General features: G+C 40.9%; 1 protein-coding gene across 5 annotated transcripts in view; it reads right to left on the reverse strand.

The window, feature by feature from the left end:
• Positions 1-816: 816 nt before the first annotated feature.
• The window catches only part of EPB41L2 (erythrocyte membrane protein band 4.1 like 2), a 211,885-nt gene continuing 200,334 nt past the window's right edge, over positions 817-12,367 (reverse strand). For all 5 annotated transcript variants that reach the window (XM_022556562.3, XM_022556536.3, XM_089921996.1 and 2 more), the window contains one exon: positions 817-2,076. The gene's annotated coding sequence lies outside the window, so the exon portion shown is untranslated. The remainder of the gene's footprint in view (positions 2,077-12,367) is intronic.

Raw genomic sequence — 12,367 nt, forward strand, 5'->3', positions numbered from 1 at the left:
ACCTCTGCTTTAAATACAAATGTTATACATACACACTTTCTGATGAAAATTATATTTACAGAGTCACATTTGGTTCCATAATATTTCTAAGGCTTGGCTTGCTGAGACATGCTTCCCCAGACAGGAGTTGTTTTTGTAATAATTCTAGAGAAAACGAGAAAGATCTTGCACAAGGTGAGAGATAATTCAGTGGGAACCGATCCCAAAGAAGACAGTCATGCGTATTATATTTAACATGCTCACTTTAAACAACTAGGGAAAAACATTCTACAGAACGTTTTAGATGGAATATACCACACCCTGTTGGTCATTTGCTATATAATGCTTTTAACGTTTGCAAGAAAATCCAGCACTTCATCTGATGTGTCTGGGCAAAAGCTTCACAATGAACCATCCTGATGAGACACGGACGCAGCCCTCAGCAGAGCCCGTTCTGCCTGACGCACTAAGACCCACTGGGCTGTAAGCAAAACTGAAGCAGAGGACCAGGTTTCAGATGGCGCAGCTAAGATATTTCCTGAAACAAAGCAAAAAATACACAAAGGAAACAAGCAAACATATGCCTTGGAGAACTTGTACAAGCTGGGGTGGATTACGTAACCAGGCAGAAGGAACTGGCATTCTGAACAGGAGATTTACAAACATTTGACATTGGTTTAGCCACTTGAAATCGGTGATGCTGGCAGCAGCATGAATTATAAAAGATCTGAATAACAGATTTTAAAAATGCTACATCCCACAAAATACTAGAACTTCTGACTGACAGTATGACTTGAGCTTATCTTTTTAAACCTTCATAAAAAGAGAAGTGACAAGTTTAGAGAATAAACAAACTTTATTTTATAACAGTATTACAGAAAGCAAAATATCATTTAATACAACTTGAAGCTGCTAGGAATCTAATCTGGCATCATAACTATACATAGGGCCAAAGCAAAGGAAAGACTGTTCAATACAGTTAATAAGTCCCTATCAGGTCTCTGGTGTCAGCTTTAAATGGTGTAGCCTTCTTACAACCGTCAAAAAACCACCACGGCCCTAACTCCTCACCCTGGCAACCTCACACCTGTGTGGATCATCACGCTATCTGAAAGAGATACACCTGCTCGATAACAAAAGGTCAGTTTTACATGGAGACAAGGAGGTTTAATACAAAGTGTTCTACACGAGTGTTCAAATAATGGAAAGTACTGAAATTTGGACATGTTAAGAAAGAAAGCACTAAGGTTTTTAAGCTGCCTGAATATTTTAGTAGGAGGGAAGATATTGTTTTCTCTCCCCTCCTATTTCTGGAATGCTGCCGAAGAGCCCGTGTCTGAGAAGCATCGGCACTGTGGTGCGACAGGGCCTCTAAACACAGTGCGTGGTCAGTGAACTTCATCATAATTCTCCAGTTTGGAGACTCCCGGACTTTCCACTAAAAGTAAAAAGTCACGGTACTGGAAAGTCAAAAGGGTTCAATATCAAAAGATAGCCCCAATGAAATTCTCAAACATTAGAAAATTTTCACGATGTAAGAAACGCCTTTAATCTGCATTAATATTTTCTCATACAAGTATATTTACTGCAAACTGAGAACTCTGTAAATATTGACTTGTACGAACTCAATGGGAAGCATCCGGAAGAAGGAAAGCCACTATCGAAATTAGTCACAGAGTCTCCTTTCCGCACAACAGCACCTGTTCCAGTGAACAGCACCTTACCAGCTGGGGCTGGCTTTGTTCACTATCATTTGATCAAAATGAGTCACAGAAAGCAGGTAGTTGTACACAAAGTAAACAGGAAACAAAAAACGAAACTCTCTAACTAAAAAAAAAAAAAAAAAACAAAGAAAAGAAATAACCAAGAGTATTTAGAAGTGGTTATAAAACAAAATAATATATTAAAATGCGGGGGAACGGTATAGACCAGAGCTGTTAAGGTAAGGTTTGGTGTTGGCATTTTAATTCTTCAGGCTTCTGGCCATTGTTACCAGTCGTAGTATAAATTCGCTGGAGCAGTGGTGTGGCATTAAGACTTGGAATGGTCAAAATTTTTCAGGTTCACAAAGTTGAATGTTGTCTATAAAATGAATTTCTAGGAGGAAAAAAAAGAGACAAGGCTTAAATATTCCAAAGACAGGCTTGGGAAAAAAATGTAAGTAAGATTCACCAAATGCCAAATCAAGTAATCAACAGTTCCCATCTGCCTGGTTCTACAGTAAACACTATTTTACCAGAAGACAAGCATGAGAGCCTGGTCCACCCTTGAGGGCCTTAAAATACCTGAAGGATTGACTAGCACACGAGAAACAAGTGGCAAATAAGAATCTGACCAAAAAATTAACTATAAAACAGAGGTAATTCGTATAATAAAAATCTAAAAAAAAGAGAAAGCAATGTAGGTTTTAAAGTTAGATTCAAAGAAGAAGAAAAAGTAATTTTGACTTCACTGAAATGAATAAAAGCTGCCTCAGGTTGGGAGAAAAGAATGAGGAAAGATGCAAGGAAGTGAGAAAGTGCCTGATAGGTAAGATGAGTATACAGATGTACGGCGTGGAGGACAGGAATGAATGGGGTGGGGACACAGATTTCTGGATTCTTTGTCAATGCAAATTGACAGATATTAATTATTATTATTGTAATTAATTCAACCTACTTTCGACAGTGTCATCATTCACCTCGAGTTTGGATATGGTTATAGCTGTTAAGTATGAGTTATACTTTATGTTATCAGAATTTTGGTCAAGTAAACAAACAAACAAAAAAAACCCAAACCACTATTTCCTTGCTTCAGTTTCCCAGCCCCAGACTATACAATGTCACTGAACATTTCTAACTACTAAAGTCACGTTCCTTAGCTTGTGTCCCCCTCTTCTGGCCAATGTGAGAACAGGTCAATGTGGCTGTTTCATCTAATCACAGGTCTAATTCTACGTCTAAATTTTTCAAGGATACATGCTGGTTGCCTACTTTGCCTTAAGTCTTTACAGAGTGTCCAGTGCAGTCTTCAGTTTATCTTTCTCAGTGTGCCTGGTGAGCCGTGGGGAATCAGTCAAGCTCAAGCACAGTTCTATGAAGTCATCTGAAAAGCACAACCTCGGCGATTCCAGAGACAGGGGCTCACATGGTCTCAATGTGGAGCGTGCTCTACTCCAGAAACTGATTTGGCGAACAGCAAATGTGCACTTAAAAAAAAAAATCATCCTAATGACAAGTGGTAAAGCACTCATCCAGAGGGGAGTCTCAATAAAAATGCAAAGCTGTGGCTTTTATCTGAAATAATTAAAATAATGAAGAAAACATACCCTTTCAGATTAATGAAGATTCAATTACCACAGGGCAGTAATATAGCCTGAGATTTTGAAAACATGAGAAAATTATTTATGTAAGGCACAACGCAACTATTTCCTAAATAAATATGAGGTCCGTGTACTCCGGTGTGAAATTCGGCTTTAAATATGATAGTTTATGAATTTCAGTTATTTCTAAACTTTCATTTTATTCTTCCTTGGCTCTCAATTTGCGTATTTAATTTTAAAACAGAATTTTCATTTTAAGAATATAAAATCCTAGAGCCAGAAATGCAAGTATGATAAATGTCTATGTGGTTAGACCAGGAAATAGTCAATTCTTACAATGTTTGTATTACCACTATAATTTAGACCCACCAGTTCTCAAATTGTGGTCTGTAGACCTTGGGGGTCACCATGGCTCTTGCAGGGGGTTATAACGTCAAAACTATTTCCTAATCACCCTAAGACTCTGCCCTTGTCAGGTGTGGACATTTTCACTGATGATGCAGAAACGATGGTGAGTAAACCTGCTGGCATCTTAGCACACACAGATCAAGGCAGTGACACTAAACTGTACCCGAAGTCACTGCATTCTTTACCACCATGCACTCACAGTGAAATAAAAAGCAAGCAAGAAAGCAAGCCAGTTTCACTTAAGGATGTCCTGGATGAAACAGAAATATTAATTTTCTTACATCTCTACCCTGGAGTACATCTTTTTAGTATTCTGTGTGATGAAATGGAAAGTACGCGGAACACATTCCTGCTGCATACAGAGAAGTACAGGAGATGTCTAGGAGGAAAGTGAATTTGTATGAATTGTGAGTTGAAGCTGCTGTTTTCATTAAAACACTTCTTTACTTGAGAGGATTACTGACAAACTACGTTGCTCAATTTGGATATCTGGCAGGCATTTTCTTGAAAATGAGATGAGCCTGTCGCTTCCAGGCAAACAATTGACAGAACTTGTTACCAACGATAAAATGCAAGCTTTCGTGTGAAAATTGTAACTCTTGGAAACTGTATTTTGGCCACCTTGAGCTTGATAGCTTCCCAATGTTTAGAGACTCTTCTAGTGGGGTCAGTGGCAACCACAGATCTTTTTACTGTCTTAGTCATTTTGCCTTTTCCAGGATGGCATAGAGTTAGAATCATACAGTACATGATACCTTTTCAGACAGGCTTCTTTCACTAGGTGATTATTTTTAACTGAATAAATATCTTGAAAACTATTTGATTTATAATAGAAATAGATCAAATTTCAATTAATAAAATTCACATAAACAGAAAACTCTTTGGGATCTTCAGTAAGTTTTAAGTGTTCCTGAGACCATTAAGCTTGAGAACTGCTTCTATGGAATCTGCTCCCTAACCTACTGGCGTTTCCTGCTCTCACAGATATTTGTGTGGCTTCTGAATACAGAAGGAAAAATGAAATCTAGTGTTTTCTCCTTTTCGGTCAAATGGCACTCAAAATCTCTTCTACAAATAATTCAGCAAAATGGTTTTGTATCCCTTGGTTTGCCTGAATATATTAATGCTCTTTTGGGGGTTGCTCTTTTCTTAGGAGGCTCCCATGTGGGCCCTTTTGAGGCTCATGTCTCAGATTTAGGTCTTTCAGGACAAGCTTGGCCCCCTGATCTCTGTCCCCTCTGAGTGCCAGATATATTGTGCTTGTTAACATACATGCCAACACAATTTCACTTCAAAGACAAAAATTCCGTTCAAAGTTTGCTAGCACCACAAGTCAATTAAGTATTTTTGCTTCCAGGAGAGTCAATTTTGAGATGTTTTCCCTGAATTTCCATTTGTTCTAAAACAAAACAAAACAAAAAAGGCTTGTCTCAGTTCTGAAGAACCTAGGGGCAGGACAGGAATGAAGACGCAGATGTACAGAATGGACTTGAGGACATGGGGTGGGGGGGAAGCTGGGACGAAGTGAGAGAGAGGCATGGACATATATACACTACCAAACGTAAAATAGCTAGTGGGAAGCAGCCGCAGAGCACAGGGAGATCAGCTTGGGGCTTTCTGACCACCTAGAGGTAGAGGGGTGGGATAGGGAAGCTGGGAGGGAGACGCAAGAGGGAGGAGATATGGGGATATATGTATATGTATAGCTGATTCACTTTGTTATACAGCAGAAACTAACACACCATTGGAAAGCAATTATACTCCAATAAAGATGTTTCTTAAAAAAAAAAAAAAGGCTTGTCTCTGCCTCTCTTAGCTGCAGTTATTTCCCCTCCAGAGGGCGTTTTAGGAACAGCATCTCCTTTTCCTCCCACCCTGTAATCGTCAAAGCTCTTTCCGTTTTTAAGACAGTCATGCTCCCTTGCCTCTGAGGAAAGGGTGAGCTGTCAGTGATCTCGGCAGGCCAATTAAATGGGTTTTCTTTAAAGCTAACAGTCATCTTTGTGTTAGAGCCTTTATGCACATTCCAGTCACTCCACCTAAAGAATTACTACACACACCGCAATTTTGGAATATCCTGTCAAATGAAAGCATCATCAATTTTGCCTCATTTTTAAACATGATTATTTTATAAAATAAGGGTTTTATTGTTCATTTAGCTACATATCGTAGCTGCAACCTCAAAGACATTCTGTCCAAAATAAATTTTTCTAAAATGAAGTGTGTTTCAACTACATCAGTGGGAGTTCGTTACTTGAAAGATTCCCATCATGAATCCCTCAGCAAAGCAATACGCAGTGTGGATTCAGACTGACGGACGGTCAACTCTGGCTCTGCTACTCACCGACTGTGTGACTGGGGGAGGGACTTAACCTCCCCAGGCCTCCGTGTTGTCATCTGCATCCTAAATGACTGTGAGAACTAACTGAAATAAATGGCAAAGTTCTCCAACAAAGCTCAGCACAGAGTAGGCACTCATTAAATGTGAGCTGATACTATTATTATGGATTTTCACATACGATATTTCATTCCTGGTTTTACTTCCAAACCCAATTCAACTCTACTCTTAAAGACAGAGATGGCCAGTTCAGTTTCCCCATTAATAATTGCATGAACCCGTACAATGGTTTCTTTACAGGGTACTTCAGCCAATCAAGCACCCTTTCAATCAATCCTGCACACCACTGATAAATTAATCTTACTGAAGGATGGTGCTGAAAATGCTCTTCCCTTACGCAGATGACCTACAGAGCAAAGCCTAAACTAAGGTACTAACACGGAGTGTAATTCCCTTCGCAATTCGCCTTGGACAAATCTTTCCAGCCCCTGCTGGAATTCAACACACAGACACAACGTAGGATTTGCTTCTCCTGACGTCCAGCCCGTGGTTTTCCTATGTGCTCTCTCCTCTCCGCCCCTCTCTGTATGTTCAAATCCTCCCCGCACTCTGCACACAGGAGCTTTCTGCTCCTTTTCGGGGAAGTCTTCCCTGATCTGCCAACCAGGAACAGTTTCTCCTGTTGACTTTCATAGCCCTTTAGCTAGGCTTCTAACTATCTATCTATCTATCTATCTATCTATTGCTGTGTTGGGTCTTCATTGCTGTACGTGGGCTTTCTCTAGTTGCGAGAGGGTGTTACTCTTTGTTGTGGTGCACGGGCTTCTCACTGCGGTGGCTTCTCTTGTTGCAGAGCACGGGCTCTAGGCGCACGGGCTCTAGAGCGTAGGCTCAGTAGCTGTGGCGCACGAGTTTAGTTGCTCCATGGCATGTGGGATCTTCCCGGACCAGGGATCAAACCTGTGTCTCCTGCATTGGCAGGAGGATTCTTAACCACTGTGCAACCAGGGAAGTCCTAGTCTTCTCTTTAAACACTATTTTTTACCCTATATGTTATTTGTACACTTGTTCCTATGCATTTACCTTTCTCACAACTACCATAGTCCCTTGAACGCAGTATGTTCCCAATATACATTAACGAATCCATGAATGAAGTAATAGCGACTAATCTGCAAGGCAAGGCCAGGCTGAAAAGCAAGGGCTGGGGAGGGGAAAAATAAACAGAATTGTATTCTAGGAACAAAGCACTACTGCCTGTCCTCACCGTTAGTTTCATATTTCTGATTTAAGTGGAAAAAATTTCAGGTTCATTTTTCTGTTCTCTTTTGTTGAATAACTACTTCTGTGATATCCCAGGAGGACTCTTAGCTCTTTAAAAAACTGGTTTTCCCGAATCTCCCAAATCTGAAGCTTTGAGAAAGATTTCTAATAGTAGTTAGTATTTGGCCCTAAAGCTAGAGAAAGGTCTTCTCATTCACTCTGCTGAGTTCAAATCTTGCGAGAACTTGATATGAAAGCATTCGACAAAATCTTAAAGCTTCTTTTAAATAACAAATGGACTACAGTAAGGCATACTCGGTATACTTTATTCTAGCTAAGCTTTTGTCAATCTTAGGTTCATGAGTAGAGATGAGAAAAATTTCTCTGTAGTATCAAATAAAAGTTGTGCTCTAAAAAAACAGTAACAAAACCCTTATCTTTTAGAAAAACGTCTTTGAACTATGTATGAATAGAACTCACTTAGTGTTCGTTTCGTATTTTCATTAAATAGGAAGGTTAGTGGGAATCAAAACAATTCACCTCCAGACCCAACTCCGTCACTTATTAGTTAACAATTTTTTTTACCTCTTCAGCATCCAGTATGTTATTTTATACTTACAGGACATCTCAACTTGGAATACATTTCAAATGCCCAAGAGCCACACGTGAGTACTGGCTACCATGCTGAACAGAACAAGACTAGATTCTCACTTGCTCTAATACTAACCATTTTGATGCATGAGAGTTAAAGAAACATAGGGCCAACATATCCTGGGACTATAATCCTCATGAGCACAGGAGTATCTTAAAAACACACACACATACACACAGACTTATTAATTCGTTCCCCCAGCAAAATTCTGTCCTAACCTACCCACAAGTTTACATTAAAATTTAAAGTTACTATTTAAAAGCTAGTATCTGAGATATCTAACATTAGACAAGTTCTTGAAACAAATGAAACTATACTCAGCTCTACACATGGATGGTATTTGATGGTTCTTATAGAAAAGGGACCTATGGCAAACCCCTAGGATGCTATTTCCTCATAAAAAGACGGGGGGTGGGGGGAGAGAAGAAGATGGTCTATACGCAGTTTTAAATTAAATATTCTTTTAACTCCCATACTCTTAAATACACCCTGCACTAGGGTACAATAAAGTCATAACCACCACCTCCACACTCCTCAGAGACTGGCTGGGTAACATGTAAGTAGGGAGACGGGGTACCGGGACCTCAACATGAAGATGGGAAGGAAGAGACACTGGGGACTTGGAGAGCCCCTCCTTCCCCTTAAGTGGCTGCACCTACTGAGCCATTGCAGCCTTGAGAGAAAGCAGGCTCGGTGTTAGAGCTTCTGATGTTTCTCGAATCGCCAGATATCTTCCCATTTTAAGCATTAATAATTAACTCAAATTCCGTGACATACTGTTTGGGCTGAAAAACAAACCAAAACTCTGGATACGGCCTGCCTGTGTCCTGTTTGTCAATTTTGTCTTGCTCTCTCCCCCTCTTTCTGGTGCCGCTTTAAATTCCCCAAAATAATGAAAAAGTGGAGAAAACACCCAGCATTTGTGACTAAGAGATTAATAACCTTAACTCTGTAAAAGATAAAAGATGATAAACACCTGAATAGATAAGTGGACAAAGGATACAAACTGGCAATTCAAAGAAATGCAAATTGTGTTTGTGTGCACATATATTTATATGTGTGAGTATGTGTACTGTGACCTCCTTAGCAATGAACAATAGTAACAATTTAAAAATGCTCTTTCCTCACAATTTAAAAAAAGCGGGGGAGCGGACAAATGCTCTTTCCTCACCAGGTTGGCAAAGACTTTTCAAATGTCGTATAATCTTTAGTGTTGGCAAGGATGCGGGGAAACGGGGATATTCTTAAACTGCTAGTGGGCGTCTAACTTTGTAGAACCTCTAAGGAGGGCAGGTGGGCAATATGTCAAAAAGAAACCTTTAGCACACCAACTCTGATTTTTAAAAATATCTGTCCTAGAGAAACAATGAAGTTAATGCCCCCCAAATGTACACACAAGTACAACCTTTGCAGCTGTGAATTTACTTGTGAGAACTGAGGAATAGCCTAAATGCCCATTAACAGGGGTCAAGTAAACCATCCTGCATCTATTCAATGGCTGTTGGAAAATGATGAGATAATGATGGGCAAACTTATCTACAAGGTACTGTGAAGTGGAGAAAAAAGCCGGATATGTGTTAGAATCAACAGGATCAGCCTATATATATAGAGGTGTGAGAACACATGTGAGTGCATCTGAGTATGTGCTCACAAGTATATACACTGTGAAAGGGATTATCTATCTCTAGGAGCAGAGCAATTATGGGTCACTTACATTTTCTACCATCTTTCCCTTTCAAAAAATTATGACCGCCTCTGCTTTTTTGTTGCCAGAAAAAATACATATAGTTTCATTTGTAAAAACAACAGTCAATAATGATTCTGTCCAAGAGCAAACTCCGGGGAATCAGTGACTCCCAGGTGCTAATGAATGGACAATGGCAGGGGCATCCAGCGCCTCTTCTGTTGGGTAGTTCAAATATACTGTGACTCACTGATAGCACCTGCCAGGTTTATAAATGTTAAACAGAGTATTCCCCAGCATTCCAGAGTGAGAACGGGCAGTGCCTAAAACTCGCTAAATCCAAAATGGCTTTTCATTTCTATGTAGAAGTCTTCATTTTATGTTTGATTAACTTATATTGAAAACTAAGCTGTAATAAAATGCTAATTTCTGGTACAAGAGTAGTACAACTAGGCAAACTTATAAAATAAAAATGCAACACAACTGAAACCGACATGCCTGAAACATCCCTGAATTGAAAATCGTCATCTGGATGCCAAGAGGCTGGTGCTTTTCTTTCAAGGACAGGGAGACGCTCGCATGTAAATGAGTAGCTCGTGATCGGCTAGAGCTCCATTCAGCCAACGCCGTTCTTCTCTCCTGTCAAGGTAGTTAGACAGCTGATGCTAATTTCCTGTTGTTTTTGCGAGTTCATTTTGAAACCGCGAACATCACCCTGACTTTGAAATGTTGGTTGGTTGAAATGTTGGTTGGAACACAATATTATCTTGTTTAGAAACTGGTGTCCATAGATGCAGGCTAGCACAGACAGCAACACAACTAACTGAGAGTTATTTATTGTGGGTTGGGGACTGGAACTCAGGGTCTACCTAACAGTCTCCAAGGAATGATGGATGTACCAGGTTTTTAGTAATCACTGCACTAGCTCCAGGGGCTCTGTCAGACCAATGCTCTGTCTTCTCAGATGAAGGCAAGCAAGGAGGATGGAAAAGCAAAAGGCCAATTACTGAGTTTTCCTGCTTCTCGAAAGCACTCTGTGTAAATCCTATTTCCTCAGCCTGTTACAGGCTCCATCTCCACTACTTGACTGAAGGAGCTGTGACAAAGCTCCCAGGTAGATTCTGTACCGACAATTCCAGAGGACACAGGCACCGGATTTCTTTGCCATATTTAAGGCTGATTAAGCTCTCCTTCCTGGAGCTAGCTTCTCTTGGAGCTTTCGTGGCCGCCTTATCTCCCTGTTTTCTATCTTCTTGCCCTTCTCACTCCTCCTGTAGCTCCTCTGTTCCCCAGGCCCCGACTCTCTGACCTGGCCCTGGGTAGGCTTCATCAGTGGATGACACATTCAGATGTGTCTACCTCCTGCTCTGAAGCCTGCCGTTCTCTCTGTCTGTCTGTCTGTCTCTCTCGCTCAAAGCTCTTGGCTACTTCCTGGACCTCTTCATGAAGACATTTCACGTGCATCTCAAGCTCAACACCTCTGGGGTAGAAGTTTTTATTTGACTTTTAAGAGCAAAAAGGGTTCATGGCTGGCCTTCTATGTTATAAAAGGTTCTTACAACATGCCTTATTAACAAACCCTGTGTAGATTCTATTATCACCTCCAGTTCATGCGGCATAGAGAAATGAAATAAACGGCACACGTCACACAACTAAGAGTAGATTTGAACCCAGCAAATCCGCTGTTACACTTCCTCTTAACACTCAGACTACCTGGTAAGTTTCCAATTAACCATGTCGTGTGTGTGTGTGTAAGACAGAGCCTTATACATTCACTTCCAAGCTTCCACTATAATTCCCATGACAGTTGGTCTCTCCTATAGTACCAGAGAACAAAAAATGCATCTTTGCTCTAAGACAGCTAAACTGAAAGGACTGGCCACATTGCACATGACATGTGAAAAATGAAATCCACGTGCTCCATGACTGAAATTACAGGTATCACCATCGACCCGTTTGCCCAAGCCAGAAACCTGGGTGTTATCTGGCATTTTTCCCCACTCCTCTGTCCTCCCAACTCACTAACTTCCGTATCCTCATGCAAACGGTCAAAAAGTCACAAGCCTTTATCTCCTCACCACCTCTCAAATACAAAGGAGTATCCCTACAGCTTTTCAGGATAAATTTCAGCCTCCTGCTTGGCTTCTAAGACTCTTTGTGATCGGGCCTCTGCCCCTCTGCGCCCTCATCTCCCATGACTCTGCTACAAGTGCCCTGCGAGGCAGCTGCACCTGATTTTGCCCTGTTCCTGGAGTGTCTGGTGCACAATACCAGATCCTGCCTGAGCTGCCCCCTTTCCACGCCTTCCTTCCCTGGGCTCACTCCAACTCGCCATGAAGCTCCAGTGAGAAGCCATCTCTGATGCCCCATCCTGATTCAGAGATCTCGCCTTTTTGTTCCCACAAAACTCAGTCCAGAACCTCTGATAAAACCTGAGACTCTATGCTGCTACCACTGCTTTATTGCCTGTGAGTACAGACCTTGATTTGAAATCTCAGTGGTAAAACAGTAGATGGTACCTAATGAGACTTCCATAATACCTGTATAATGAACAGTAACGACAAAAAGGAATAAAATGAGTGAATGGATGAGAGGCTTGCTCTTGCATCATGTTATCCTTGGGCCGCTCACTGCTTTCCGATGAAAAGGAGGCGTCCTTCACTTTTTCACGCAACGTCAATGATTACTCCAGGAGTCTGAGAGGCTCGTCTGAAGTCTGCGTTCACAGAGCTTACGGCACCAGCT

This window comes from Delphinapterus leucas, chromosome 12 (assembly GCF_059928025.1).
Source record: "Delphinapterus leucas isolate spDelLeu-1000000601 "Yukka" chromosome 12, BTC_Dleu_Yukka2, whole genome shotgun sequence".
Taxonomy (NCBI): Eukaryota; Metazoa; Chordata; class Mammalia; order Artiodactyla; family Monodontidae; genus Delphinapterus; species Delphinapterus leucas.